A 24,779-nucleotide genomic window follows, 5' to 3' on the forward strand; every position below is an offset into this window, starting at 1 on the left:
TTACCTCAGCTCAGTACAGCCAATAGATACACAAAAAACAACCGAATATTTACGTTCCTAGCTTTCAGAATAAATGTTCCTTCATCAGAGAGGACAGAGGGGAAAGAAAGGGAAGAAGGGAAAGTGGATTTAGTTACTCAAAACCCAGGTTATGAAGCAACAGGGAAAGGAAAAAGGAAAAGGAAAACAGTGAGGGTAGCAAGGATGGAGGCATGATTGTCAGAGGGAAGCCACAGATATTCTACTGTAAGTACTGTGCCAGCTTCAAACTAAAGAGGATGCATACAGAAGTAAAGAGGTATATAGTATAAAGGTAAACACAACTATGTAGGATGAAAAGATGGGTGAATGGCTAAAGATGAAAGGGAAAGAGGAGAAGACTGAAGAGTAAATGGGAGTGAGGTTGTTTAACGTAGGTTCAGTCCACGAGGATGGCGGGATGAAAGGATGTGTTGGAGTGCAAGTTCCCATCTCCGCAGTTCAGAGGGACTGGTGTTGGGTGGGAGAATCCAAATGGCACATACAGTGTAGCAGGTTCCTAGGTCCCTAGAATTATGCTGGAGGGCATGCTCCGGTACTAGGTATTGGACATCTCCTAGGCGGACAGTTTGTCTGTGTCCGTTCATGCGCTCAGCCAGTTTAATTGTTGTCATACCGATATAAAAGGCTGTGCAGTACAGGCATGTCAGCTGAAAAATGACGTGTAGTTTCACACGTGGCCCTGCCTTGAATTGTGTATGTTTTACCAGTAGCAGGGCTGGAGTAGGTGGTTGTGGGGGGGATGCATGAGGGAGGTTTTGCAGCGGGGTCGGTTACAGGGGTAGGAACCGCTGTGTAGAGAAGGTAGTCTGGGAATATTGTAGGGTTTAACAAGGATGTAACGGAGGTTAGGGGGGCGATGAAAGGCAACTTTGGTTGGTGTGGGGAGAATTTTGTCAAGGGATGATCTCATTTCAGGGGTTGACTTGAGAAAAGTCATATCCCTGGCGGAATAATTTGTTGATGTATTTGAGGCCAGGATAATATTGGGTGACAAGGGGGATGCTTCTGTGTGGTCTGGGGGTAGGAACATTGTTGTTGGACGGGGAGGAATGTATTGCTCGGGAGAGTAATACCAAGTAGCGGAGCATGCCCTCCAGCATAATTTTAGGGACCTAGGAACCTGCTACACTGTATGTGCCATTTGGCTTCTCCCACCCAACGCCAGTCCCTCTGAACTGCAGAGATGGGAACTTGCACTCCAACACATCCTTTCATCCCGCCATCCCCCTGGACTGAACCTACGTTAAACAACCTCACTCCCATTTATTCTTCAGTCTCCTCCTCTTTCCCTTTCCTCTGTAGCCATTCACCCATCTTTTCATCCTACAGAGTTGTGTTTATCTTTATACTATATACCTCTTTACTTCTGTATGCATCCTCTTTGGTTTGAAGCTGGCACAGTACTTACAGTAAAATATCTGTGGCTTCCCTCTGACAACCATGCCTCCATCCTTGCTACCCTCCCTGTTTTTCTTTTCCTTTTCGTTTTTCATTTCCCTGTTGCTTCATAACCTGGGTTGTGAGTAACTAAATCCACTTTCCCTTCATCCATTTCTTTCCCCTCTCTCCTCTCTGATGAAGGAACATTTATTCTGAAAGCTAGGAACGTAAATATTCAGTTGTTTTTTGTGTATCTATCGGCTGTACTGAGCTGAGGTAAGTACTGGCCAGCCCCTCTATCTCTTTGTTAGTATTTGTTTCATACCATTACTTCAGACAAACAAAAATTTATGAATAAACACAAGTGGTAGAACAGCCTGCCGAGATAGCAGCAACTAATATTTATACAGGTAGTGAATAAGCAATATGGATTATGGACTTCTTAGTACTGTATGGCATAGTCCAAAGGGAAAAGGAACTATGATTGTACAATTGAGAGATAGCAGAATCCAAAAATGGAATCTTACAATTCTGTGAGTGGTGCCAGTTGCACACCTATTGCAGTAAATTATACATTAAGTCCTGATCTCAGATTCAGATAACACTATGAGTGGTTGACACTTAGAATGAAAATAAAATCATGTGCATTTTATGTACTCATGTAGAACTGAGAAAAACTGTTTCTGTAAACATTTTGAAATCCCTCATGTGAAATGTGAACAACAATATTTTAGTCACTGGTGAATCTAGAAAATGGAAAAAGGAAACTGAGCAGGCAAGAGAGAGAGTGGGAGCATGCTGGGACATAGTAGAGACAGGATAATGAGATGCTAGTTGCAGCATCTGCAGGCTATGCTGAGGCTGTGGGGAAAGTGGAGTAAAGTAGAGAAGGGAAAAGGATTCTGCCAGTGTGCCAGTGGGGTAGAAGGTTGTGTACGGCTGGGGTGGGAGTGGGGAAGGTTGAGATCAGGGTAGTGGTGTGAAAGGAAAGAATCCAGTCAGTGAAGCAGTCATTGAATTCAAGCATATCATGTTGGGTGGCATGCTCAGCAAATGTGTGATCCAGCTGTCTCTTGGCCAGTTTGGTACAGGTCATTCATGTGGACACACAACTTGGCAGTGGTCATGACCATGTAGTATGACAGAAAGTGGCATATAGTATGACAGAAAGTGGTTGCAGATAACTCGGTAGATCACATGACTGCTTTCACATTTGCCCCTGCCTTTCATTGGGTGGGAGATGCCAGGGACAGGACTGGAGCACGTTGTAGTATGGGTCAGGTTTTGCATCTATTACAGGATAAGCCCCACGAGACAATTGGTTCGGAGCAGAGATGGAATAGGGCCAGACAAGGATACCGTGTAAGTTGGATAGGCAGCGGAATACCTCTGTATGTGTGTGGTGGTGGTGATGATGGTGGTGGGGGGTATTTTTCATTTCAGGACACGATAGGAGGTAGTCGAAACCCTACTGTTCTCTGAAGTATCACTAATGAACCCTGATGATGACAGAACTATTGTCATGAACTATCATTAATGCAGTGCAAGTCATCCAATCTGATCATTTTAAGAAAAGTAAATTGTGTTGTTGCCTTAGTCTTAAATCAGTATTTATGTCTCCAAGAATATATATTCTTTCCTTAGACCATTTTGCAAAAAATAAGTTAATTTTCTCGAAGGACTGCCCAAATGCTTCAATATTAGATTGTGGCATACAGTAAAAAACATAGTTATGATTTTTAACAAGGGCTATATCAGAGCAGCTGCTTTACTGCATTTTTTAGGCTTGTATCATCCACACTAAGGACACTGTATTGCACAAGTACTGTAAGCCCACCTACCTGATTTATGTAGTGTCTTCTATGATGCCTCTACGGTAGCACATAATTCTGAAGTCATAAAGTGGCAAATCTTAATGAGTTCAGGATGGTGTTTGAACAAAAATGTACACACCACCACAATTTTGGTTTCACTTTTTCACTTGTCTACAAGGTCCCATTGTTGGATGGTGACCAATTTCTTAATGTCATATGAAAAAAAATTACTACTCAGGATAGACTATAATTATTAACAATAGTTTGGTTAGTAAAAAGTGTAGTGATCTAGGACTTTGGAATAGTATACGGAATCATTTTACGCATCTGTATTGGCACTAATCCATTTATGGGTACAAGCACAATACTGAACATCGTGGGAGATTACACAGTTTTCATAACTAATGGCTCAATCAGTTAATGAAGTAAGCCAACATGTGCATAAAAATTGGGGTAATAGAAGCACAGCACTCAGAGATGAAATTTAATAAGCACAAAGTCAAAATTTGCAATGTAAAATGTGTTTACTTCTGAATTTTAATGATTATTATCTTGTAAGTTAAGTTTTTCCACAAAAATTTAACTATGTTTCTGAAAAGTAGGAAAGCTAGTCTTTAGAATGAGTGGTATCATCCTTACCAAATCTATTTCTTAGCTCAAAATGGTTCCACTGCTATTTACTATAGTAAAATTTTTAATCAAACATAACTTTTAATTAACATGGTTTTAAACAAAACTAATTGTTTTTTTTACTGTTGGATACTAAGACTACAACTGTACAAACTAGCCCGATACTTTGCGGGTGATACGCTGTGGTATGGATGCGCTGGATGCTGCAAATGTTACAAATCTCGTTGAACAGGGCCGACTCAAATTGTCTGCCCTGGTCAGTCGTGATGATAGCTGGACATCCGAAATGCAGTACCCATGACTCGACGACAGCTCAAGCTACAGTTTCTGTCGTAATATTTAGGAGGGGGACAGACCCGGCGCAGCGAGTTGTTCGGTCAATAGACGAGAGAACATAACGAGAGCCATTAGAGAGGGGCTAGAGGGCCGACAATGTCAATATGAGTATGCTGGAAATGCCCAGGAGGGATGGAAATGGTGCCAAGGGTGGGTGAAGTGTGCTTGTGTACTTTGCATTGTTGGCACACGACGCAGGAGAGTGCCCATTGCTGGCAATCCTTCTTGACATTTCTCCACACAAAGCGCTCCGCTATGAGGTGGGCAGATGCACGAACACCAGGGTGGGCTAAATTATGCAATGCGTTGAGGACAGCTCGACGAAGCGTGGTTGAGATGGGGGCATAATGTGCCTGTACTGTCTTTGCACCATATCTCACCAGAAATGCCAGGGAAGGTGATGCAGATGAAGTGTAGTGAAGACATAGAGTCTGAGATCAGGTTTTGTGTGTCCCCGTCGGCGCGTTGGAAGTTTGGCAATTCAGAGAGGTCTAACAGCGAATGGATGGCGTCGAATCGTGAAAGGAAATCAGCAACTATATTGTCAGCACCCTTTATGTGTCATGTATCTGAAGTGGCGAGGAGGCAGCTTAGCTTCGCGTCCAAAGACGATGCTTGGAGTCTAGAGACAAACATATATCAATGCTGGTGTCGACCTCATCAGCGCCACAAGGTAGAACAGTTTTGTCTTGGTTGAACTCAATAATTCCAAGGGAATTTCCTCTTATCTAGGTGCCTTGCTATGACTTAGGTCTTTCAGTGCTTTGCAAAACCTTCCAGTATCACATCTCCCATGACCTATTTGCCTTTTTCCTCTGCCCTCTATATAGCATTGTCTTAAAGTTTGTTTCCTTTCTGTGGGCCTCCTATATGTTCCTTCCACCTCTCAGGCTTCCATTCTTTGTTTGGTACTGGTTTACCATCTGAGCACTTCTCTTTTCTCCAAAGGTCTCTGTAATTATCCTATATGAAGCAGCATCCATCCCAAAATCTTGCAAGCTTCTACAGCCTTGAATTTCTCCTCTAACCACACCTGCTTTGCCATTTTACATGTCATGCCAGTCTCATTTTATAGACATCTCTGTTGACTTTTGTCTGCTTCACTTGCTGTGCTTTTATGTTGTCTCCCTTTACCAGTTAAATTCAGTATATCGTATGTTATCCATGGATCTTTGCTGCCTTCACTCTTTTATCCCATAAAGCTATCCATTTGTCTTGTTGTTGTTGTGGTCTTCAGTCCTGAGACTGGTTTGATGCAGCTTTCCATGCTACTCTATCCTGTGCAAGCTTCTTCATCTCCCAGTACTTAGTGCAACCTACATCCTTCTGAATCTGCTTAGCGTATTCATCTCTTGGCCTCCCTCTACGATTTTTACCTTCCATGCTGCCCTCCAATGCTAAATTTGTGATCCCCTGATGCCTCAGAACATGTCCTACCAACCGGTCCCTTCTTCTTGTCAAGTTGTGCCACAAACTCCTCTTCTCCCCAATTCTGTTCAATACCTCCTCATTAGTTATGTGATCTACCCATCTAATCTTCAGCATTCTTCTGTAGCACCACATTTCGAATGTTTCTATTCTCTTCTTGTCCAAACTATTTATCATCCATGTCTACACTCCATACAAATACTTTCAGAAATTACTTCCTGACATTTAAATCTATAATCGATGTTAACAAATTACTCTTCTTCAGAATCGCTTTCCCTACCATTGCCATTCTACCTTTTATATCCTCTCTACTTCGACCATCATCATTTATTTTGCTCCCCAAATAGCAAAACTCCTTTACTACTTTAAGTGTCTCATTTCCTAAAATAATTCTGTCAGCATCACCCGACTTAATTCGACTACATTCCATTATCCTCATTTTGCTTTTGTTGATGTTCATCTTATATCCTCCTTTCAAGACACTGTCCATTCCGTTCAACTGCTCTTCCAAGTCCTTTGCTGTCTCTGACAGAATTACAATGTCATCGGCGAACCTCAAAGTTTTTATTTCTTCTCCATGGATTTTAATACCTACTCTGAATTTTTCTTTTGTTTCCTTCACTGCTTGCTCAATATACAGATTGAATAATATTGGGGAGAGTCTACAAACCTGTCTCACTCTCTGTATTATTTTCCTGTGTTTCAGTCAATAGTTGTCTAACGCTCCTTTTGAGACTCTCAACCACCTCAAACGTTTTGCAGTTTAAAATTTGGTTTTGAACTCTGTCTCACCATTACATAATGTGAAACCCTCCTATGTCTCCATGCTTCTTGAACCAAATGTAGTGATGATTACACCGTGCTCTGTGCAAAATTCTGCCTTCCCATTTCATTCCTTTCTGCAGTCCACGTTTTCCTTCTCTTTCTTTTTCTACTATTGAATTCCAGTCCCTTCTCACAGTTAAATTTTCCATCTATCTTTAATATCTCAGTAACTTCTTTCATCTCATCATTCATTCTTGCAATCTTTACATAATGTGCACAACTAATGGGCATAGTACTAATGTGGTGAGTCTCGGCTTCCTGTCAATCTTGGCTACGATTATTCATTTACTGTGCAACTCAGGGAGATAGTGTGTGTAATGTTCCATTGAGAAGGTTCCTAATTAACATGGCATAAAAACACAATTAATATTTTGGTTGCAAGATACATTCTTTTGTTATGTTGACCGGGGACCTAGAAACGACGGAGAGGCTCTTTGCCCACCGCAGCCACAGTGCTCCGCAACCCCACGACAACTACCGCAGTCCACTTCACCCCTTCACCATCACACACCGAACTCAGGATTATTGTGCGGTTCAGCCCCCAGTGGTCCCCCCTGGGAACGTCTCACACCAGATGAGTGTAACCCCTACGTTTGCATGGTAGAGTAATGGTGGTGTACGCGTACGTGAAGAACTTGTTTGCGCAGCAAATGCCGACATAGTTTAGCTGAGGCGGAATAAGGGGAACCAGACCGCATTTGCCGAGGCAGATGGAAAACCGCCTAAAAACCATCCACAGACTCGCAGGCTCACCGGACCTCGATACAAATCTGCCGGGCAGATTTGTGCTGGGGACCAGCGCTTCTTGCCGCCTGGAAAACCATGCGTTAGACCGCACGGCCAACCGGGCAGGCTACATTCTTTTACTTGAAACTGGTATGTTACATCATAACTATTCAGGTAACACTTGAAGTCCAACCAATCGACAGCAGTTTAACAATGTATGACTAAATAAAAGTATTTACTGTAACCCAAGTATGTTCATCTGACAGGTTACAGTACATTGTTGAAAATGGCAACAATTGAACTCTGCAAAATAAAGGGATATTGTAATAAAAATAACAATAGTAATAATTTTGGGCTTTCATTTATTTAAAATTTGTTGTTGTTTTCATTCTTTTATCACCAATGCAGCATCATTTTCCATAAAAGGTGGTGGTTACAGTCTCTTCTTAGGTTGGTTCTTACATTTGTTTTGTTGAGTTTTTTTGTAGTATTTAGCAGTTAAAGGTGGAAAAGGAACATCAGATATATGGGTAGAAGCAGTGTGAACTGACCACAAATAACATTTGTCTGCCAACACATAGCCAATTGAAGACATGTTGATACACTTCAAGCTGTACTGGGCTGTAGTGGTGGTGAGACACCTGAGATGATTTCTGTGTCACTTCAGTTGCAACTGCGATCACCTGGAATCTCCTGAAGTTGCTGCACCACCTGACATAAATGTCAGAACACTACCTGAATCGCTGTCCCCAAACAATTTAACAGCAAATCTTAAGCACTAAATGTTTGGGTAAAGATGGTCTGCATTTAAATAGTTTAGGATCCAAAACTTTTACTAAAATGTTTGCAGATACATGTAAAATTCTGCAAAATAGGGGAAAATCATAAGAAATGGTGGGGATAAGAAACAGTTTTGGAAACGAAAACTGTAAGACAGAAATGGTACCCAAGAAAGAGTATGACCCGTGCAGTTCTAGGCACTACAGTCTAGAACTGCGTGACCACTACTGTCGCAGGTTCGAATCCTACCTCGGGCATGGATGTGTGTGATGTCCTCAGCTTAGTTAGGTTTCAGTAGTTCTAAGTTCTAGGGGACTGATGACCTCAACAGTTAAGTCCCATAGTGCTCAGAGCCATTTGAACCAAAGAGTATGCCTGATACCATAAATAGAAAAGAATGTCCCTACATAATGCACTTTAATATACACTGAGGTGCCAAAGAAACTGGTATTATTCAAATACAGAGATATGTAAGCAGGCAGAATATGATGCTGCCGTTGGCAAAGCCTATATAAGACAAGTGTCTGGCACAGTTGTTAGATTGGTTACTGCTGCTACAATGGCAGGTTATCAAGATTTAAGTGAGTTTGAAAGTGATGTTATATTCAGCACACGAGCAATGGGACACAGCACCTCCAAGGTAACTGTGAAGTCAGGATTTTCCCATACAACCATTTCACGAGTGTATCATGAATATCAGGAATCCAGTAAAACATCAAATCTCTGACATCACTGTGGCTGGAAGAAGATTCTGCAAGAATGGGGCCAATGACAACTGAAGAGAATCATTCAGTGTGACAGAACTGCAACCCTTCTGCAAATTGCTTCAGATTTGAATGCTGGGCCATCAACAAGTGTCAGCGTGCGAACCATGAAACAAACCATTATCAGTGTGGGCTTTCAGAGCTGAAGGCCCATTTGTGTACCCTTGATGACTGCATGACACAAAACTTTACACCTCGCCTGGGCCCTCAACACTGACATTGGACTGTTGACGACTGGATACTGCATGTCAGCAGGGGACTGTTCACGCTGGCAGAGGCTCTATAATGGAGTGGGGCATGCATAGTTGAAGTAATATGGGACCTCTGATACGTCTAAATATGACTATGAAAGTTGACATGTACATAAGCAGCCTGTCTAATCACCTGTATCCATTAATGTCCATCGTGCATTCCGACAGACTTGGGCAATTCCAGCAGGACAATGTGACACCCCACTTGTCCAGAATTGCTACAGAGTGCCTCTAGGAACACTCTTCTGAGTTTAAACACTTGCGCTGCCCACCAGACTCCCCAGATATGAACATTGTTGAGCATATCTGGGATGCCTTCCAACGTGCTGTTCAGAACAGATCTCCACCCCCTCGTACTCGGGCCCTACGTGATATCAGGCAAGTGTATCAGTTTCTTTGGCACATCAGTGTAGATGGTCTAATGCTGACGTTTAAAACAAGAGTCGAAAATTACAAAGTATTCTATCAGAATGTAGAAATATCAAAGTTATTTGCTTCAGTGAACAAAGCTTACATCTGACAATATTAAAACTGTTAATAAAATTGAAAATTTCGAATTAGCCAACAGCTTTTGTAGACAAGAGAACATGGAGGCTCTTGCATACTTACTCATCCTGATATAAAATATAACATAAGAAATGATTTTAATCATTTGAAAGAAGAATGTATATTTGAAAGCTGCTGTATTGAGTTGAGAGGTCTAAATATCATAGTAATTTCTATTTACAGAGTACCAGAGAAAGCTACAATTGAAGCTTTTCTGGTGAAATTTCATTGCCTGCTTGAAAAACTCAGTAAAGAAAAAAGGACAAAGATAGTAACAGCTGCTGCCTTCAACATTAATATCATAGCTGAAAGCAATGACATGTCTGAATTCACTGACTTAATAAAAAACTTTGGCTTCAAAATAAACTTCATGCAACCCACTAGAGTAAATGTAGTCAGCTACCTATATTGATAATATTATAATAAATTATGTATCTGAAGAAGTTTATAAATTGCAGAACATTGCAAAAACCCGTATGGTACATTTCAAAACCAAACATTCAAAATGTGTGGAACTTAAAATTCATCATAACAATCAACTTACGGAAAAGTTGACACAGTCAAATTCCTGGCACTAAATGTGAACAAGAATTTAAGTGGACGTTCACTATCTTTTGGTTCAAAAAATTGATTTTTTAAAAATTGCATTTTTGGATCCATAAAAGTATTTAGAATCCACCCCTGAAATGGTTTCTCCAAATACGGAACAGGTATGCTTGTTATTCGCGGTTGAACAAAAAAGGAGGACAAGTTATTGTACCTGTGCTTGGGGGGAAACACACCAAATTCAAATGAAAGTTTGTACGTGTGTGTTTGGAAGTTAGCCCCCAAGCATTTGCATTCCCACACACCCTCCGCCACACACCGTCAGGTGGCTTGCAGAGTATGGATGTAGATGTAGATGTAGATTCTGGTGCGAAACTGTGAAGATTACGACTTTCCTGGCAGTGAGCAGCTTCAACGAAGGGTATTCAGCAATTCTGGAGACCATGACAACGATGGACGTCACTCTGGGACTCTATTCAACAGTTCGCCAAGCATTCAGACGACCATCGGATTCAAGCGGCCGAAAACCGCTTGTCACAGGCTGTACGAGCGGCTCTGGAGCAGTGCAGGATGGCCCAGATAGAGCAGAGTACCATCTATGAGGAAGAGGAAGGACTAGTTCATGGACCCGTAATAGCAGATTCAACGTAAGTTGCATAATATTGCATTTATATGTAGTCAAAACTTCAAACGCGTTTTTCTCGAAATGACCTTTTTTTTTATCGCACAGTATGGTAACTTCAAATATACAGAACCGATTGGCATGATTATTTGTTTCGAACGGAGCTAACTAAATTGTCTAGTTGTACCACTTTTATTCCGATCCATCAACTATAAATATTTTTACTTGTCCGGCGAAGTAGAAAAATCGATGAAAAAACCCTACGTTTTTCAAATGGCCGCCTTTTTGTTTCCTATGGTCCAAATAACTTAAGCGAGGTACAATTCCTAAAGAATCTTATATACTTCGATAATGTCATCTCAATTTTGATTTCAGAAGAGCCGGCTGACCTGTGACATACCGCGCGTGGAGGTCTACATCAAAATTTTGTGTTGATCCGACGGCACTTCCGCCTTTGCTCTTCGACATTTCCGGTCGAAAAAATTCCAGTTTGTTGAGGAAATATCAATAATCACTTTGACCAAATTTGACATTGATATCTATAACACAACCTGAGGAGAAAATTCTCAAAGAACATGCTTTTTTCGAGCCAAAGATAGTTAACCTCCCCTTAAGCTGGAATACACATCTTGACTTCCTATCAAATAAACTAAGCATTTGTACATTTGCAACACAAATACTAGCAAATTCCACTGACTTGAGTACACAAAAAATTGCTTATCATAATTCGTTTGAATCTGTCATTAAATATGAGATAATTTTCTGGGAAAATTAAAGTGGTGTATCACGAATACTGAAACTGCAAAACAAAATTGTCTGATACTTGTGTACTGCACAGCAAACAGAATCTTGGCACCCAATATTTTGGAAACTACAAATCCTAACTGATCCCTCCATATACATTTATGAAATTATTATCTTGCTACAGAGCAGTCAAAAATTATTTGAGGAGAATCATTTTTTAACCATACATGTAACACAAGAAATATAAACAATTTTATGCTAACCCAGACCATCTGAAATTATGTTTGTGGACTCCACAGTATATGGCGATAACAATATACAACAACTTAATGGGGAAAAACATATTTCATATGAAGCCAGAAATTTTGAAAACGAGGCTACAGCAGATTCTGTGGGATAAATGCTACTATTGAATAGAAGAATTCACAGAGGATGAAATGATAATTTGGGCAAGGAGTAATTAAGTGTTAGATTTCAATGTATGTATATATAACAAAAGTTTATTGTTATTATGATGCTGTTTGATACCATTAGCTGCTTATGGTGAAATTTTACCACAATTTGATGTGTCTCCTGTGCCTGAGTCAGATGATTTAGATTATGTACATTATGAGACAAATAAACCACAATTCACAATTAAAAATTGTTGGAGCCATTGCAAGTTGCTTCATTTGCTGGAACTCAGGATTACTTTCATGACAAACTTGGAAGTCACAGGGGGAGAGATTACTGATTACTGTGAGCTAGGACATTAAGTGGATAGTGTTTGCAGAAAATCTTGTTGCAGATGAGGAGAAGGCTGCTTGCAGCTGTTTAGGGTGACGGATCGTATCAGTGTCAATGAAGATTATCGCCTCAGTTCAGAGGCCACATTCCCTTAGTTTGTTATAAGTAGAAAATGATTATCAATAGACAGAAGCGCCCATTGTAAATTCCAAAAAAACAGTCCAAAGTAAATTTTTAATCTCTGCAATAGACACGGTAATTGTTTTGATGGAATTTTTTTGGGGGAAATCATGAGGTTTTGCATGCGATATGAAAAACTGTAATACAACCTAATACTAGAGGACGATATCATTCTGTAACCATAAAGGACATGTATGGCGAAGGACTTTACTAAAAACTGCCAGGTATATATCGCCACACAAAAAAAGGCATCTCTTAAATCACTGAGTACTGCTCTGTCATTGGCATCACAGTGTGAAAAATGGGTACCCTAATATTGTTCACAGATTTCAGTATTCTTTCAACAGTGCTTATATCAACTGTAACCGTGGACTGAATCTTTATGAAGTCTGAACTGATTAAAGATTACTTCTGTAGCTCAAAGAACCATGAAAGAGAGCTGTCTTTGCCAATGGTTTCAATAAAGACATTGTATTGTATTGTATTGTATTGTATGAAACTGGGGACCTAGGAACGATGGAGAGGCTTCATCCCCACTGTAGCCCTCAGTGGTTCACAACCCCACAACAGGCTACAGGAGTCCATTCACCCCACTGCCGCCCCATACTGAACCCAGGGGTATTGTGCAGTCCGGCCCTGAGTGAATCCTCCCTGGGAACATCTCGCACCAGACGAGTGTAATCCCAATGTTTGCCTGGTAGAGTAATTATGGTGTAAACACATGTGGAGAAAAAGTTTGAGCAGCAATTGCCGACATAGTGTAACTGAGGCAGAATAAGGGGAACCAGCCCGCATTCGCCGAGGCAGGTGGAAAACTGTCTTAAAAACCATCCACAGACTGGTTGACACACCGGACCTCGACACTAATCTGCTGGGTGGATTCGTGCCAGGGCCCAGCACGCCTTCCCGTCCGGAAAGCAGTGTGTTAGACCACATGGCTAACCGGTCTGTAATAAAGACATTGCTTACCAGCTGAATTCTGGGTATATTATTGAAGAGTTTGTACTGTACTTCTAAATTTGACCCCACTCATAACTGTTTCTTTTACATTTGTCCATACTTTATCTGAAAACCTTTATTATCCTCTTTCTAAATAACATCTTAGCTTTTCTGAAATCTGTGTATGAATTTCAAAAGTAATCTTTGTTAAAAATTGTCAGATTCTAGAATGTTCGAATATTAGACTTGGGAACCACCCATTGCCAGTGCCTGAGTGAGACTCGGGTGCTGTCTTGAAAGTACAGCAGAGTCCCGCTAATCCTAACACCGTTAATCTGAACGTTTGGTTAATCCAAACATGAAAAATGTTAGTCGAAGTATGGAAAACTGTGTGGTAAACTGCTGTACATAACACTATTTTAATTTACACAGCACAGTAAACATATATTAGAAAAATTGGCAAGAAAACATTAGGTTTAAACAATGTATAACAATGAAAGAAAAGCTATCAAACTTACTAAAATACAGCAGACATTTTATCCCTACTTTTTAGATGACAAAAACTCAAGTCATTGTTTTTTGGTGTAGTGAAGACAGTCTGTTATATGACGCATAGTTGCACTATCATCTCATAAACATCAAATCAGCAGGTGTAGTAGTGGGCTGTTTTTCCAAATAACACCGCAAGGTCAAGGGCTTCTGCTGTGTCACGGCGTGGCACCAGCTCTCCTTTGTCGCTTTCAGGCTCATTGTCACTTCCATCACAGCAGTCCACTTCTTCCTGGTCTCGAGTCACAGCAGCAACTAAATCAGCGTCAGCCACACATGCCCCATCCGCTGCCATCCACTCATCTACGTCCCCTTCACTAGCTTCTTCACATCCAGGGACAGTCTGTATCATTCATTTTCAACTAGGTTGTCCTGAAATTCAAGAGATGTCCACAGCTTCCTCCACGATTTTCTCAGAGTATTTTCTGAAATATTCTGCCATGCCTTAGCAGCCCAATAAACAACATCCTTCATATTGGTCTTTTTTATTTTGTACACTAAAGGAATCATCTTGGATCAGCATTCTTAAAAATTGACTTCTGTAAATCAGTTTTAATGTTTGCAGTGTGCCCTGGTCCATCAGCTGTAGAAGTGGTGTAACATTCGATGGCAAAACCTTCACCACAATTTCTCCATCACATGATTCCTCAGTGCTGGGGTGAGATGGCCAATTATCAATCAAAAGGATTGCACATGGAGACAAATGATTTTCCTTAGAAAACTGTTGAACTGAGGGAACAAATTGGCCATGAAACCATTCTTTGAACAGCTTACCATCCATCCATGCTTTTTTCTGGTTGCATTAATATACGGGCAGGGACTTCATGTTACAGTTTTTAAAAGCTCTGGGCCTAGCAGATTTGCCGATCAGCATTAAAGGCAGCTTGTGATTACCAGCAGCATTGCTGCATGCTAATAGTCACACGATCTTTGCACATTTCAAAACCAGGAGCATGGTCTTCTTCTTTTGATGCCAGAATTTTTGTTGGCAATGCCCTAAATTAAGGCCAGTCTTGTCAGCGTTATAAATTTGTTGTGGGCGAATACTTTCGCTCTCTCATCATTTTTTCATACTCACCCAAGTATTCCTTCTCTGCATCACAGTCAGAAGAAAGCTTCTCTCCAGTAATTTTTAGCTGACGGATTCCGTTTCATTTTTGGAATCTGTCCATTTTATCGTACTGGGACTGTTTGAAAGTCTGCCAAGTTTTGAGTGTTTTCCCTGAAGACATTGCACAGGGCTGTTCAAGCTTCACTTGGTTGTTCTTCCTATCACAAATGGTTGCTTTACCAACACCCAGTTCCATTGCCAGTTTAGATACATTCTCAACATTGTCTATCCGCTTCAAAGCATTAAGTTTTTCCTTGAGAGTTAACATTGTATATTTCTGTTTACTCATGATGAAAATACGTACACCACTACACCTGAACAAATTCAATAAAACTCTTACATGTGCCAGCGATTGATAACTAACATAACCAAGCACTTTGCAAGCCAACTGGCAGTGCACTGACCACAGACACTATAAAGGTCTCAACAATGCCCAATAACAAGGGCAGGGAGTGTGAGTGAGCCATTGTTCCTCCACTTGTTCCCATTGGTTACCATGGGGTACCTACTTATCTGCGTGGTATACTTCATTCCAGAAACTTGTCACTGTAGTTTCGGCTAATCCAAACAAATCAGTAATCCGAACAAGGTCCAGTCCCAATTAGTTCGGATTAACGGGACTCTACTGTATTAAAAGTCTTTGTTTGTAAAAAAAATATTTGTCAGCTTTGGAAATCCCAGTTGACACTCAAACTTCCACACCACAAAACAGGACCATCGTTTATACATTTATCAGCACATTTAACCAACTGTTAACCAGAACAGCACTTTGCCTAATGTGTATCTATATTCTAAACTTTTTCTGTCCTTTATGTTACAATTGTTGATATAATAGCTCTTATTTTAACAGTTTATAACTATCCTATTCACGCTTTTAGATAGGCATTTTGCACAATGCCATAGTCAGTTTGGCTAGCATTCAACGAGTACAGACACTATGGAAGGCTCCAAGTCAGTTATTATTATTTTCAAGTCAGCCAGTCATCTTATTAAGTTCCCCATCACTCAGCATGTTTTCACTTGGGTTCATGCCCTGTATGTGGTCCATTATTGGGCACAACCAAATTATTACTGTCACTTCCATGTGAGTTTATTCATCTGATACATGAAACTTATGACTATTAGTAGTCAGCTAATCATCACGACTGGAAATGTTAAAAACATATACAAACACCAGGAACCCCAGCAATGCTTTACAATTGCTAAATACATATGGTAATTGAATTAATATCATAATATCGTCCTCCCCCTCTCTATGTTCATTTCCTCCATCTCCCTTCTCAGTCCATCTCCCGTACTTCTCTGACTCTGGCTTTGAGTATTGTTTACTGGTGTTTTAAGGGATGCCTGGATTTTGAATCAAAATCACTTAAAATGAATGGGTATACTGGTTGGAATCAATGGTATATAAGGTATAAGAGAGACCTCTCCAGCAGTTGGATCTGTGAAGGCAGAAGCTTCAGTGACAGTATTTCACGTGGTCATAATCTCCAAACGAGTTGGATTACAAAGTTCGGACATTTCAGATTTCAGAGTAGTATTTTAATCATAACCCAATAAGCCATAAAGACAACTTATTATCTGTTAAACCCGATTGTGAGGAAGAAAATGAAACAGCACATTATTGTGTATACACATTTTGTTTAAAATTATATTTATGGAGAAAGAATATATATGGGAGAAACAATTAATCTACCGTTAAGTTTCCCTTATCTGGTAAGAGTGTGTTTGCAGCAGGGCATTCAAAAATATCATGTTTAGTTTTTATAGACATCATATTGGTTCAAGTTCACACTATCTTATTTACCACTGAATAATTTAATGAGTTCTTTGATTCTAATCTAAGGATGTCTATTATGATATGTTATACTATTCAAAGCTTTGAAAATGGCTTCACAGCTGATACTGCACAGTAATGAAAGTAAAATAAAAGGAAGATGAAATCATCTTGGACTATCAGCTCAGAGACCATGTCTGCGGTTACCCTTGACATTGCATCACAGACAGGAGCTCCTGCGATGGTGTACTCAACGACGAACCTGGGTGCACGAATGGCAAAACGTCATTTTTTTGAATGAATTCAGGTTCTGTTTACAGCATCATGATGGTCACATCCGTGTTTGGCGACTTAGCAGTGAATGCACATTGGAAGTGTGTATTTGTCATCGCCATACTGGCGTTATCATCCGGCGTAATGGTATGTGGTGCCATTGGTTACACGTCTCGGTCACCTCTTGTTCGCACTGACGGCACTTTGAACAGTGGATGTTACATTTCAGATGTGTTACAACCCATGGCTCTACCCTTCATTCGACCCCTGCGAAACCCTACATTTCAGCAGGATAATGCACGATCACATGTTGCAGGTCCTGTATAAGCCTTTCTGGATACAGAAAATGTTCGACTGCTGCCCTGGCCAGCACATTCTCCAGATCTCTCGCCAACTGAAAATGCCTGGTCAATGGTGGCCGAGCAACTGGCTCATCATAATATGCCAGTCAGTACTCTTGATGAACAGTGGTATCGTGCTGAAGCTGCATGGGCTGCTGTACTTGTACTCGTCATCCAAGCTCTGTTTGACTCAATGCCCAAGCGTATCAAGGCCGTTATTATGGCCAGAGGTGGTTGTTCTGGGTACTGATTTCTCAGGATCTATGCACCCAAATTGCATGAAAATGTAATCACATGTCAGTTCTAGTAAAATATATTTATCCACTGGATACCCATTTATCATCTGCATTTCTTCTTGGTGTAACAATTTTAATGGCCAGTAGTGTATTTTTGGTGGCACCAGTTTCACTGTACAGGTCCGTGAGCATCATTATCTACGAAAGTCCTATCATATTGTGTCATGTCAGTTTGGCTACCCCATTAATTGAATACCATGCAAAAATTTTCCAAATCCCTCTGGAGAGCTTCAGCCTCTTGAGCCACGGCCTCAATTTTCCGTTGTATCCTTGCAGAGATAAAACCACTGTAAGCAGCAGTTTTCCGGATGCAGTGATAGAATATTGCACAATGTACAAGTGTGTGATTTCATTTGCACAGCTTTTGTAGTATGTATCATGATGAAAATAACTGTAAATACATTATATATACTTATTTGATTATTAATCATGCTTCTTGATGCTTTCCTTAAAAAAAAAAAAGGGTGAAGAAAAGTATCCACATTATCAGAATATTATCAGATACACTAAACAAAATATCAATTGAAAACGAAACAGTAACAGAGAATTGAACACAGACTTAACATTGGGCCCCATATTTTATTAATAAAAAAAAAATAATACAATTTTCTGTAGTCAAATTTGATCTGGATTTTTTCAAAAACTAGTGTGTCTACTGAAAAGGTGAAACGTGTGTATTTATTTTCAGTATGGAATGTCCTTGGAAAACTTGATCAAAATCAGGTGTAAGCGATTCCTTGGATAAATGAAAATATTTTCTTTAAGTTACAGAAATAAGAAAAGAGGCCACTATAATTCAGAATATATCTTCATCTATCACAGCTCCTACTCTTAGAAGGCTCATGAGAATACTATAGTACAAAAACGTTCTTAGCTTAGCAATCACATTTAGGTAAAAATGTACATGCTTTCTGACAGTCCACTTTCATATTAATGCACTGGGTTCAGTGCATTTTCAATGAAAAAGACTGCATCCCTGAAATGCAATTCAAGAAAGTCTAAAAAAATACCTATAAGAAGTTGCCATAACCTCTACATTTAACTCCAGCATTATCCAGCCAAGATGTCTTTAGTTGTTGAAATCTGTCACTGACAAGGCTGGTGAACAAGATGGATGTTCCAAGTATTTTTCTCTCAGTTTTCCCATTGCTAATGTATTTATGACCATGAGTTAAGAGTTGTTATTAGTGTTAAAAATACTCATCTCTACTCTGGAATGATTTTAAATTTTTTGCAATTCTTTCACTCTCTCTAAATTACTTATGTTCATTATTAACTGCAAACTGTGCTTTGATTGTGCTATGAATGCATTATAATTTGAGAGATAACAACTTCCCTTAACTTATCTGAAAGGAAATATATTGCCATGTGGCTCTCCATAGGATATGTAACACACATCTGTAGGTCTGTGTATACTTGCAACTAGAAAACAATAAAACCTATGACAGAAGGTCTGCACTATTTCACATAACCAGTTGGTAAATACAAGTGGTGGGAATAGGAATTGGTATGTTATATCTGAGGTTAATAAATTTTTTTTGTACAAAATACAAAAAATATATATTGTGATAAAAATATAAGTTATACAGTCTCTTGATATGTACAAGTATAATTTATGTACAAAATACATAACCATCTCCCTCTCTGCTTCAAGTTTTCTCCTCTCTGTAACAATGTAATAACTTTGTGTCACAAGACAAAAGGTAATTGATGTTCTGAAAAATATACTGTTTTTATGATCCTGTTTTATAAATGAACATTATTGCGTGGGAACATTACTTAATGATGATGAAACTAGAGTTCACACATTAGATAAAAATGATAATCTGAAAGTAACTTATACAGTAACAGATGAAATTTTTTGTGAATGAGGTGTAGCTGTACTTACAATGGAGTCAGCTTTACACTTTACACACAGAAAGAAAAGGATTACATAATCACAATCACATCACAAATGAAACATTTGAGTTACTGGGTTCTCTACGCAGACCTTTCTTAATGGTTCTTTCATATCTAATTGCTTAGTCGAAGTTAAGCACTGCAGTTTCACACTTTGTATAATCTACTTATTGGGGAAAAAAGCACATGTTTACAGATATTTGACAGCATCACTCATAAGAAATATGAAATACAATAGAAACAGAAATACCTTTGATAATATTAAGGCAGACATGCTAAATCACGTGTAACTATTTGGTGTACCATCTAAATACTCCTCACACATTTAAGAACTACTGGCTGATTCCAGCACTGCAGTGTGAGTATGCGGAATATTAAGTACTTGGTTTAGCATTAGTACAAAAGTCAGACTAGAGGCTGTCCTCCCTATAATCTTTTCTATCTGACTCTAGAAGTAGTCATACAGAAACTTCAAATATTGCCACACAACCTAGAGGCCTTGCTATTAATGACATGAATACAAATTACTTATCATATTCAGCAGGAAAGAAAATAACTTCAATAAATTATCAGCAATATGCTTCAGTTTTGAGCAGGTACAAAACTTTCATTTTCATGGGTTCAATATTAATAGTACAAATTCCATGTCAAATGAAATAAAACTGATACCACTGGGCCATCTTATTTGACTATCTCAACAACTGTTTCAGCATTATACAAAAATCAGCAAAGTTCATGAAAGGGAGAAGGCCAAATGTAGATACTTTGACTAACACTGGAACTCAAATTGGCCTTTGGGAAAAATTATCAGGATAGGTTCAGTAACACTAATCATTACTACAGGAAAATTAATGAACAACAAAGGTTCTACGTGTGAATGCTCCAGTTCTATGGCACATTCAACAACAAATGCAAAAATGCCTATCCTATATTAAATTCTTAATAATAAATGTCTTCAACAATATCAGCTAATCTCAACCTATACACTCAAAATTTACCTGACAGACAGCGGACAGTTTGCAACTGAAATCATTAATGTATTGCTGCTCACATTTCAAAACACAGTAGCCAAATTTCCAACTCGTGCAAAAAGTTCTTTTGATATTTTGTGACAATGTAATGATAGCAGCAAAGAGCTTTCTGAAATAATATCAATGGTGGCCTTTTTCAGTCTCTTATTTAAAGAATGGTTCTCCTATTCATTAACTAGGGTAATATATTTTTGTGTCAGATTTATAAACATTTTCCAAGACAGCTCTATTATGGCCACCCTGTATATTTTAAGTCTAAGCAGTAACAGCCTTCATTAGTTACACAGAGGTGGACATTGTTGATGAGGTGGCTGTTTAATTTGACACATGGTACTGTATAATTTGCTTCAACTATATGAAAATTGGAAATTTCTGGTTCACAAAACTGTTCAACCTTGTTCCATTTCTATATGTAAGGGGAGGGGGCAGAGAGAGAGAGAGAGAGAGAGAGAGAGAGAGAGAGAGAGAGAGAGAGAGAGAGAGAGAGAGATCGAAGTTCCCACACACATCTAAGGTGAAATTTCATCTCAAATAAAAGATCAGTCATACTGATTTCATCAAAATATTCCTAAAATTATTTTTCATTCACTTAAATATCACACTTTTAAGGCATCAATTGTACTCAAACACGGGGATTGTTGCACTAAATCAACATTTCTTAAAAAATTACAATTTCATAAACATATAAGGCACTATGTGTTACACAAAATCATTTTGGTCAGTGTGGCCACATGGCCGGGTGGGGGAGGGGGCACATTATTGAAGACGGGGAGTACACGGACTCGTTAACTTCATCACAATTGACTGTACATTTCTCAAATCACACTGTCATAATTGTTTACAAATTCTTCATGCCTTTAGGTATTCCACGGTAAGCTCCTCGCATCCTGGAACATAAAGATTACATTTTAAAAGGGACATGCAAAAAACACAGCTACTACAAGTGGCATTCAGTAAGTAATGCAAAACATTTCTTCTCCGCCCAGTTTCAGTCGAAAAATGCGGAGTTTGTCGAGTGACATCATGGAATATTCCCGCTTCTGCCCTTACAGTTTCATGAGGTTCTAATACATTGCGGCAGTACATCTAGCCTTCAAAATGGTGTTTTCTAATGGAGTTGCATTCCGTGCAGAGAGCTGTAATGAGTTACTTTTGATGGAAAACCGAAGCATCACACTTATTCGTAGACACTTGCAGAGTCTCTACAGAGATCTAGCAGTGAATAAAAGCACAATGAGTCTGTGGGTGTCATCATTGCAACAAGGTCGTGCAAGCCTGTCAAATGTCCCGCATGCTGGTGGGCCCTAAACAGCTGTCACTTCTGCAACGTTGGCACGTGTGGATAATCCCATTCAAAATGAGCAATAAATCACAATGAACCAGCTCATTGCTCAGCTGGACGTCTCTGCAAGTAGTGCCGGTACACATATCCATCAGTTGGGGTACTCAAAAGTGTGTGCTCACTAGCTTCCTCACGGCATAACGTAAGGCCACAGATACCTTCCAACTTTTGTCTGTTTGGCGCAATGCAGGATGCAATCCTCGGGAAGCGGTACGTGGGTGACGCGGAGATTATTGGTGCGCGCAAGGCACTGGCCCCGAACGTCTTCCTTCCGGTAAGGTGACGTAAGGCCGCCACAAAAGTGGGGAATAATATTGTGTAATGGAATCCTGAATAAAACCGACCCGCTTTCATAAAAAATGAGACGCATTTCTTACCGAATACCCCTAGTATCGTTTGGCTGCGATAGGCAGCAATATAGTGGCTCGCATTAAAATACTTGAGTGACGTTGAACGGTGATTGAAAGCTTATTAAAAAGTGATCAAATCGTGTAAATTACACTACAGTATATAGTTTCTTGAAATTCATCTTTACTAATGAACATAACATGTATATAATGGAAAGAGTAAAGGTTACAACTTGCCTTATAATTGAGGTACTGAGAAAATGATAGGCACATAAATGAGTTGAAAAATGTCGTTAAACTTTCAGACAAACTCTTGTTCAGAGCTACCAGAATACACACATACGTACACCTGCACACCAACATTGACCCGGCCGATTACACTGTACTGGCACCACTGTGCAAGTACACTGCAGCCGGCTGTGCAGGTGCAGGTATAAGTGTACGTGTATTCTGTTGGTTATGAAGAAGGATTTGTCTGAAAGCATAGCAACGATTTCTGTCTCGTTTGCGTACATTAGACTGCTCGACTATATGATGATTTGTCACCTTCACTCCTTCCATTATTTATACTCCACCAAGAATATACCACTTACAACCACACAGCCTTCCTCACCCTTCAAAAGAAAAACCTTTTCTACAGTGTTGCCACGAATAACTCACAAATTGTTTTTTCGAGTGCTAGAGGAACTGCACCACAGTAAAATAATTGCAGTTAAAGATTGTCGTACAACACAGAATACAAATGAAAGATACACACGGAAATGCTCGCAATGATAATAGTGAACTGCAGCGAGGTACGACACCCCCCAAAACATACATTTTTCATATTAGGTGCATCGTGCTGCCACCTACTGCCAGGCACTCCATATTAGCGACCTCAGTAGCCATTAGACATCGTGAGAGAGCAGAATGGGTACTCCACGGAACTCGTGGACTTTGAAGGTGGTCAGGTGACCAAGTGTTACTTTCGTCATACATCTGTATGTGAGATTTCCACACTCCTCAACATCCCTAGGTCCATTGTTTCTGATGTTATAGTGAAGTGGAAATGTGAAGGGACACGTGCAGCACAAAAGCGTACAGGCTGACCTGTTGACTGACAGAGACCGCCGACAGTTGAAGAGGGTCATAATGTGCAATAGGCGAACATCTATCCAGACAATCACACAGGAATTCCCAGAATTTCAAACTGCATCAGGATCCACAGCAAGTACTATGACAGTTAGGCGGGAGGTGAGAAAACTTTGATTCCATGGTCGAGCAGCTGCTCATAAGCCACACATCACGCTGGTAAATGCTAAACGACACCTCACTTGATGTAAGGAGCATAAACATTGAACGACTGAACAGTGGAAAAAATGTTGTGTAGAGTGACGAATCATGTTACACAATGTGATGGCACAGTGTAGGTATGACAAATCCCCAGTAAACATCATTTGCCAGTGTGTGTAGTGCCAACAGTAAAATTTGGAGGCAATGGTGTTATGGTCTGGTCATATTTTTCATGGAGGGGGCTTGCACCCTTTGTTGTTTTGCATGGCACTATCACAGCACAGGCCTATATTGATGTTTTAAGTACCTTATTGTTTCCCACTGTTGAAGAGCAATTCAGCGATGGTGATTACATCCTTCAACATGATCGAGCACCTGTTCATAATGCACAGCCTGTGGCAGAGTGTTTACACGACAATAACATCCCTGTAATGGACTGCCCTGCACTGAGTCCTGACCTGAATCCTATAGAACACGTTTGGGATGTTTTGGAATGCAGACTCTGTGACAGGCCTCTCCGACTGACATCAATACCTCTCCTCAGTGCAGCACTCTGTGAAGAATGGGCTGCTATTCCCCAAGAAACCTTCCAGCACCAGACTGAACGTATGCCTGTGAGAGTGGAAGCTGTCAAAGGCTAGGGGTGGGCCAAAACAATATTGAATTTCAGCATTACCGATGGAGGGCACCATGAACTTTTAAGCCATTTTCAGCCAGGTGTCCAGATACTTTAGATCACATAGTGTATTTTTCTTTGAGAGGGGGAGGAGAGCGGCTACCCTCACCCAGCTCTCACTGGGTATGACCTAAGAGTCCAACCTTAATTGCAACCATTATTGCCACAGAACTTCAAAATATGTTTAAGACTGAGCATGAGGGTGCTGTTTCATGGAAAGAAATCATCTCATTTTATTTTCTTACTTGATGTGTTCTGATTTGTATCTGTTTTTACAGTATAGTCAAGATGATACACAAAATAAGATATGTCCCTTTTTTTTTGGCTTGCTACTGAGTCCTTATAACTTGAAGATTTCACGCAAATAGTGATTCAAATCGTATGAGTATTTGTGAATAAGTGGTGCAGCCTCACTACAACTGATGAATAACATTTTATTTTTTATTTTTGGCGCATTCAGCATATTTGATTTTCAAAATGTCCTTCACCTGCAACACTGTAAATGTTTCCTTTGAAAAGCTCTGTAAGACAGTTTCCTCTCTTTCATGAAACACAAAACACAGGTCCTATTTCTACTGCAGGCAGT

General features: G+C 39.9%; 1 protein-coding gene across 2 annotated transcripts in view; it reads right to left on the reverse strand.

The window, feature by feature from the left end:
* Positions 1-19,177: 19,177 nt before the first annotated feature.
* LOC126298227 (uncharacterized) overlaps positions 19,178-24,779 on the reverse strand; it is a 142,844-nt gene continuing 137,242 nt past the window's right edge. For both annotated transcript variants that reach the window (XM_049989532.1, XM_049989531.1), the window contains one exon: positions 19,178-21,443. The gene's annotated coding sequence lies outside the window, so the exon portion shown is untranslated. The remainder of the gene's footprint in view (positions 21,444-24,779) is intronic.

The sequence above is a fragment of the Schistocerca gregaria genome, chromosome X (genome assembly GCF_023897955.1).
Source record: "Schistocerca gregaria isolate iqSchGreg1 chromosome X, iqSchGreg1.2, whole genome shotgun sequence".
Lineage (NCBI taxonomy): Eukaryota > Metazoa > Arthropoda > Insecta > Orthoptera > Acrididae > Schistocerca > Schistocerca gregaria.